General features: G+C 43.7%; 1 pseudogene; it reads right to left on the reverse strand.

Moving 5' to 3' along the window:
- Window positions 1-3,316: 3,316 nt before the first annotated feature.
- LOC118915520 (cofilin-1-like) lies at window positions 3,317-4,661 on the reverse strand (annotated as a pseudogene).
- Window positions 4,662-8,490: the final 3,829 nt, after the last annotated feature.

The following is an 8,490-nucleotide window of genomic DNA, read 5'->3' on the forward strand; positions in this document are numbered from 1 at the left end:
ATCGGGCAACTGGGAACAGTAGACAGCCTGTACAGCATTCTGGACAGTAAAGGTTCTTCACCACTATGGCCACTGAACTGGAGGAAGGGATGGATGGGAGAGGTAGCATAGAACAGGGATTAAGAATTTAAACTCTGGAGCTCAACTTCTTGGGTTTGACTGCAGCCAGCCTCTTATCTGTGTGACCTTGGCCATTATTCAACCTCTCTGCCTAGTTTCCTCAGCTCTGCAAACGAGGGAATCCTAGAATCTAGATTCTCCCTTACAGGTTGTTGGGAAGATTGAAATGTAAACATCTGTCTTATTAACCTGCCTTTGAGGTACAGAGTAGCCCCTTGATGGTAGCTCTGATTATGCTTATTATTTACCCCACAAGAAATTTCTGCTCCCTCTCTGTTCCAGGTGCCATTCCAGGCAATCAGCAATCAAAGAGGAAGAAAGACAAAATAACCAGACCTGCTTCTGGCCCTTAAGGAGCACACAGTCCACTGGGAAGGATAGGATAATGAGTCAGTACCTGGGAGCAGTGTCACAGGTGCTATGATGGGCGATTACAGGTTGCAGGGACAGGAAGCACCTGGTTCTGGCTCTCCTTCCTGTGGCTCAGGTTCTCACTCCTTCCAGAACACATCAGGCATCCTGCTGGGTTTGCCCCAGGCCTCCCCTCCCCAGGGGCTTGCGCTGACCTGAATGAGGAATAAAATGAGCAGGCAGTTGTCCAGAGCCCTGGCACAGGGCTGTGTCTGCAAGACTATACAGCACAAATCAGCCCAGGGTACAAGGCCCCTGGGAGAACAACTTGGCCACTTCCACCTTCCAAATCACAAAACAGCAGATTTGCAGGAAGGGCTATTGATGCTGAAAAAGCCTATCAGGTTCCAACTGGAAACTTGTATTTGTCTTACGAATATGCCTTTGAGGTACAGCAAGAATCCAGGGCGATTAGGGATTTTATGTTATGTGCCAGCATTTCCTGCTTGCCTTGGTATTTTTTTACTACTGTTTATTAGTTTCTGATTTGTCATTTATAAGTGTATATTTATATGTATGCACATGTAGCTATGCATAGAAACAAGACTGAAAAGACAGACCAGTGGCTTTCAGTTTGGATGGGAGGGGGACAACTGGAGCTTCATGCAGGCCTGTTTATGCATCACCTTTCTTTCCCCGCATCGTCATGCTTGCCCTTCCCCTTTGGATAGAATACCTTAAGCATATGTGTATTTTAAAAGGTCCCCAAGTAATTCTGATGTATGCCCCTCCCTTCCATCCCATCCCTTGCCTGATTTATAAACATATATATATATACACCAAATGTTAAGAGTAGTTACATCTGAGTTTTGGGATTATAATTAAATTTTTTTTCATCATTTTGCTTTGCTGGTTTATTAATATTCTACCACGAAGGGGTAGACTAGTATAGCAGTTAAGTGTGTTGGTTCTGGAACCAAACTACCTGAGTTTAAAGCTAATCATGGCAGGTCACTGTGCCTCAGTGATGTCACCTGTAAAAGGAGAAAAATAATGGTAGCTATTGAACTGAGTTGTGAAAAGCAAATGACTTGATATATATAAAGTTCCTAAAACAGCACCTGGTACATGTGATGCTCATATGAGATACCCATTATTATGAAAACATAAGAAGAAATAAGCAACATACTTTTTAGTTGTAGAAAATTTTAAAACAAAAAATGTAAAGAAGTGAAGAAAAGGAATCTACAATGTTTGCATGTTTTTAAATATTATGGAAGCTCCACGTCTGTGCCATGGAAAAACAACAGACTCTTGGGAGGGGGAATAAAGAGAGATGAGAAAGAGTTCTGTAAACTTAAAGTGGATTAAAAAGTCAGGAATGGTTGTTGTTATTAGGAGCAGAATTAATGCAGCAAAAAAGGAAAAGCCGCACTGGCTGTCAGCCGGGAAGGCTGGTCCAGGCAACAGGAAGGAGGCGGCTGGGCTTCCCCTTCCGTCTCTCTGGTTCCAGCCTAGAAACCCCACCCTGGCTGGAAAGAGAAGACTGGGCCTTATGGAAAGGCACCCCAACCATTCTCTTTTCTGTCAGACTGTAAAGGGTCCTCTCTGCTTCATATATGCATTTCTCTTTCTTCTCTCCCAACTCATTTTTGCCTTTGGCATCACTATATCATTGATTACTTGTTAGCAAGTTCCAGGCAACCTAATATCTAGTATTTATTGATGCCAGGCACTGTTCTAAGACTGCCTGTAGTAACTCATTTATCCTCTAGCCAACTCTCAGAGACACTTCCTTTTATTATCTCTTCTGTACAGAGGAGGAGACTGAGGCACAGAGAAGTTAAGTAACTTGCACAGTCTGTAGGTGTGGATTTAAGATCCAAACCCCAGAGGTCTGGGGGCAGACTGCTGATGCTCTTAGTCACTAGACTAGAATTCCTTTCAAACTTGATGACAGTCAAGACAATTAAGGGAGAAGAGGCTCCAGGACGCCCACCACACTGCAATCCTCTTAAGATCGCAGGCAACTGACCTGTGTGGAGAATTTGCTGAGACTGGGCTCTAGAGCCCACATCTGCTGGCTGACCTCAGCGTTTAAACCCCTTCTGTGTTACCAGCCCTAGGAAAGCCAAGAGGGAAGTCCACACAATCTGACTCCACAGCCTGTTCTGCTCATCATAAACCTAAGCTATCTTTAAAGAAGCACAAATTGGTAAAGGACTTTCAGAAATGAATGTGGAAGCAGGATGTTGGTACTCATGGGGACTGTGCATTCAGAATCAGTCCCCACCCCATGCTTCCAGGAGTTGCTGAGTATGACTGTAAACACTCCAGTGTTCAGGAGCAAGCTGCCAAAGACCTTCTGTTTGAGAAAGAACACCAGGCCCTCACTGCTGGGGGTGGGGCGGAGGGGCAGCTGAGATCATCTGACGTCAGGTGAAGTCCACTGCTGGGACAGTTCCGGGGATCCATTCCCCTAGGATTTTCGACAGCATACGCTCTGAAGGTGGCCTTTCCTCTCCCAGCACATGTCACACTCTAATCCTAAGCCTCAAATGACTTGATTTGCTGGGTGACTATTTCCTGTGCTCTGAGATGCCAGGTAGTGAGAGCATTCTGCTGAGAACTGTGGGCAGCATTTACAAGGAAAGCTGCTTCTGTCAGTCAGGATGTGCTTGGTGGCAAGTAGCAGAAAACACAACCCAAACTGGCAAACACAATAAAGGGGAGTTTATTGGTGCATGTAACTCAACAGTCTTTGGATAGATTTCAGGTGAGGATGGATATAGCTACTCAACCATGTCACAAAAGACCTGGCTTTCTTTTTATCTCTTCTCTCCATTTTCCATGATGTCAAGTTCATCCTAAGGCTGGTTTCCCTCAAAGAAGGAAAAAGATTATGACATCTCAGGGAGCATGTTTCTTTGCTCATTTCTAGCAGAAGGAGTAGCTATCCCAAATTATTAACTGCAAGTCCCGAGCCTCTGATTGTATCATCTAAGGTCATATGCCCACCCCTGAACCGATCACTGTGACCACGGGCAATGAGCAGCCAGCAACTCATTTTTGTTTTTGTTTTAATTGTTGTGTGTTTTAACTGAAGGTCCCTTACTGATCCTGTTTCTGTGAGTGGCTGTAGCCGTGGGAAGCAGGTGAGGGGAGCCAGTCCCCACAGGGAGGGGTCATCTCCCTAACATTCCCTTTCTATACAGAACTAACCAGAGGGGCACAGAGTCACTATTGTGGTTAGAAGTCGGCAGTATGGAAAGGGAGAGGAGCAAGTGGGGAGCAGGGGTGTTGCTGGAAAAATACAGACCCTCCCTAAACGGCATCAGCTGGGGGACACATGGTCTGCTTCAACCCACAAGGAATCAGAAGCTCAAAAGCGAAGATGAAAAAACTGTCTTCTTCCTGCTAGAATCCCCACCACCACTCAAGCATGGCAGAAAGGAATAGCCTGCATCCCAGAGGGAAGGGCTGGGGCTGCCAGATCCTCCAGGCAGGGGCTCAAGGGAGCTCACAAAGGCTGCTTTTCAGGAGAAAATCGCCACTGCTCCCCAGCTTCTCTGTCAGGGGGTGCAGCAGTCCTTGGCCTCTTTGTAGCAATTTGCTTGTAATTGAAGCTCGATCCCCATCAGCTTTCTTGTGATGGCATCCTTGGAGCTGGCATAGATCATTCGGCTCTTAAGGAGTGCAGCCTCAGGATCCAGAAGACAAACACCAGGTCCTCCTTCTTACTCTTATTCTGGTCTCCTAGTTGGCTTAAAGAGGGCACAGTGGCAGCCCTCGTCCAGCCAGCATCCTGACAAAGGTGGCACGGGGTCCTCACCAGCCTGACACGCATCACCTACCAGGGTCGCCTAGGCCTCCTCCCAGAGAATCTTCTTGTCCTCACTCAAGCAAAAGAGCCCCACCTTCTCATGCTTCTTCACCTCCTCTGGCAGCCATGACTTGCCCAGCTGCATGTCACTGAATGCCTTGATGATGCCATCAGAGAGAGCGACGCCAGAAGCCGAGTTTCTGGAAGTGAAAGGGAGATGGCCAGGGAGCCAGAAAAGACAAGAGCCACTGCACTGCTGCCAGGATCCCACCTGGACCGTGAGTGCTTTCAGCTGATCTGGAAAGCAAGCACTGTGTCTGCCCCAGGACACTGTTCCTTTGATTTGTGATATGGCTTTCTCTGGCATCATTAAAAATACCAAATATGATTCAATAAACAATAAAGTAAATGGGAACTACATTCTTCTAGTTGCTCAAGACAAAATCCTTGGAATCATTCTTGACTCCTTCATTTCTCTCGCCCAGCCCCATATCCAACCAGTCATCAAACCCTATTAGCTCTAATAAGTAATATATATACCTAGAATATCCAGGATGACACTCTATCCACAGTGTCATTCCTGGTCTAAGCTCTTATCATCTTCCATCAGATTATTGCAACAGCCTCCTGCTTGGTCTCCTCCTACTTGATCCCCTCAGGTCTTATCTACAGAGAAATCAGAATAATCCTTTTAAAGAGTAAGTCATATCATGCCTCTCCTCAGCTCAAAAGCCCCCAGAGACTCCCATATCACTCCAAAGACAAGTCAAAAGATGTAACAGTGGCCTAGGAGACCCTACATGTTCTAGCTTGTTACCTCTTTGATCTTACCTCCTACCACTCTCCCCATGCTCACTCTGCTCCAGCCAGACTGGTTTCTCACTGTAGCCCCAAAATATCAGGCATACCCCTGCTTTCAGGCCTTTGCATGTGCTGTTCTCTTCTTCCCAGGCTCTTCTTAGCTCATCCCCGTGGTTCAAAAGTGATGTTATCAGAGAGATCCTGCCTGACTACCCTATGTGAAAACGCAACTAGCCTCTCTTTAGGCCTCTGACCTTGCTTTATCTTTCACAGCACTTACCATTATCTAAAATATTTAAGCATTTATTTACATGTTATTTTTCTTCCCTCCTAGAATAAAAGCTCTATGGTAACATGGTTATTTAACATGATAGTCCAAATATCCAGAATAATGAAGCCATTTAAAAAATGGTTACTGAGAATAAATGAAAGATTTTGAACAAACAATACACTAAAGAATAAACTGCTCACAACAGATGAAAATTGTTCAACCTTTCCAAAAAGCAAATAAATTGCCCAATTTCTTGCTAGCCAAGACAGTACGTCTGCCTATTAAATTGGAAAAAAACAGTCAAATAAAAAACAAACTGCTGTTGATAAAGCAATGACATTGTTTTTTTTCATGTATTACTGGGGACCAGCATCATCAATCCATTTAATAGGTGTCTATTGGGTACCAACTGTATACCAACCATTGTGCACTTTTCCAATATATACTCTAATCCATAAGGTTCAAAGTCTGAGTAGTAGGTTAGAATAGGTTAGCTATGGTAACAAATTAACTCTGGAATCCTAGCAGTTTACCTAGCAAATGTTCCCTTCTTGCTCACGCAACATACCTCTCTCAGGCTGGTAGAGAGAGGTTTACATGTCACTTCCCCTCTCACTTCATTGGCCGGACTGGCCACACAGACCTACCCAATGGCAAGGAGGCTAAGAAGTGAAATTTTCTGTATGCCCAAAAGGAGCAGAGAAGGAGATAATGGTAAATATTAATAATCCACAATCCTTGATTAAGAAATCTTAAAACCCAATGGAATAGCCTAAAGTACATAAAAAGCTCCATTCAGGAAAATGTTCATTTGCTAGATTGAAAGAATCTTAAGTGTTGAATAATGAGGAAATATGTAATAGAATTATAGTTTATATACAATAGATGATTATACAGTCATAAAAATGATAGTTAATGAAGAATATATAATTATAAAATAGTAAAAATTGGGAAAAAAATGAAATGGCTACTGTGGTTACAATACCTTAAAAATATACCTAATAAAAAATATTCTTCAAAAACCCATAAAAATGTTTTCACTCAACAAATATTCATTCAATGTATACCTCCTAGACAGTAGGTCCTGCAGATTCAGAGATAAAACACACTGTGTTTTGGCTTGGAGGTGTTAACAGTCTTTTAGAATATTTAGGATGGTAAAAGAAATCCCTGTGTAAAATCAGAACAGTTATTCTAGTAATTTTGTCATTGCATAAAAGAGTGCACTGCAATTCTATTTTGACTTGCATCAGAGAATCAGAGATTTCGAGACAGTGAATCATCATTCATTCAACAGATAGTTACCAAATGTGCATTAAGCAGGTAACAAAGGTGATCTAGACACCAGACCATGCTCCCTGACCTCAGAGGGCTTACACTCTAACTGGAATCCTACATGTCAAACAAGCCTGGTGAAAGTTTCTGGCACCTAAAATAATACCTAGAATATAGTTGGTACCCTATAAATTCTGGTGTTTTTTCCAAAATCCATTCTACATATAGGCTTCCCTTTTCTGTTAATGACATCTACATCCTTCATTGCTCAGGTCAAAAATGTGGAGCCATTCTTGATTCCTCTCTTTCTTTCATACTCCACATCAAATCCATTAGAAAATCCTACAGGTCCCACCTTCAAAAGATATTCCAGAATCAGACCACTTCTCACATCCTCCACTGCTGCCATCCTGATCCAAGCCACCATCATCATTTGCCTTGTTACTGCATGCTGGGGTCTGAATGTCCATGTCCCTCCTAAATTCTTATGTTGAAACCTTTGCCCAGCCTGATGATATTAGGTATTAGACCTCATGAGCGCAATTAGTGTCCTTATAAAAGAGGTGCCAGATTGCTCTGTGACACCTTCCACCGTGTGAGGTTACAGCCAAAAGACAGCCATCTGGGCCCTCACCAGACAGCGAATCTGCCAGGACTATGATCTTGGACATCCCAGCCTCCAGAATGGTTAGACACAAATGCCTGAAGTGTATAAGCCACCCAGTTTCAGGTAAATTTGTTCCAACAGCCCAGACAGACAAAGACACTGCAGTAACCTCCTAGCTGGTCTCCTGGCTTCTTCCCTTGCCCCCACAGCCCTTCCCCACACAGCAGCCAGGAAGAGCTGCTTAAATCCTGAGTCTTATCACAGTGTTCCTCTGTTTGACTCTACCAACACCACTCTGCTGTGGAGTCACCTCTCAACCCTGTCAGACTCAAAGCCTCCTTTTAATAGTAAGTATTGTAAAACACATCCTTTACAGCCCAGAAATGGAATTTGGAGATAATATAATCTTCCTCTAAACATAATTTTTAAAAAAGAATCTTATTGCCCTAAAGTAGAAAGCAGACATTAAAAGAAAATAATCCATAATAAAATACATATGTTAACTTGTAAACATTCATGCACAACTACATTAGAAGACAAAAACATCTCCACAAATTTCAGAAACAGCCACTACCAGATGGTGTCACCCCATTGGAAACCACTGGCCTTAATGCTCTGGTCTGCCTTTATCTGTCTGACCTCAACACCAACCATCATGCCCTTCACTTACTCTGTTCCAGCCATGCCTGACCTCCCTGCTGATTCTGGACCATGCGAGGCACATTCCTGCCTGGGGTCTTTGCAACTGCACTCTTCCTTCAGGGAACCATATAAGGTTTATCTCCTCACAAATTCAGCTCTTTTGCTCATATGCCCCTCTCTCAGTAGGGCCTTCCCTCACCACCCTTCTTAAAATAGCACCTCTCTTCCCAGAGAGCCCTCCGTGTCCCTATTTCCTGCTTAGTTTTCTCCATGCCACTTATCATTGGTCATACTAGGTGCTTTACTTATACGATTATCTGTGTCTGCTCCATGAGGTTATAGATTTCTACTCTACTGCATCCTTCATTATATAAATGTGTCCCTGGAACATAGTGGGTGTGCAACAAATATTTGCTGAATGTATGCAAAGAATGAGGGTATGCACTGTACAACTGAGTGGATTGCTACAGGCATCTAGCCACCATAGCATTATTCCAAATCATGTTTCTCTATCCGCCCAGGTGCCTGTACTCACTTCCCCAAAACTTCTCTCCCCCATGCTTGTTGCTTTACACTGGATACTTTCTCCATCCCCCAGTT

The sequence above is a fragment of the Manis pentadactyla genome, chromosome 10, assembly GCF_030020395.1.
Source record: "Manis pentadactyla isolate mManPen7 chromosome 10, mManPen7.hap1, whole genome shotgun sequence".
Lineage (NCBI taxonomy): Eukaryota > Metazoa > Chordata > Mammalia > Pholidota > Manidae > Manis > Manis pentadactyla.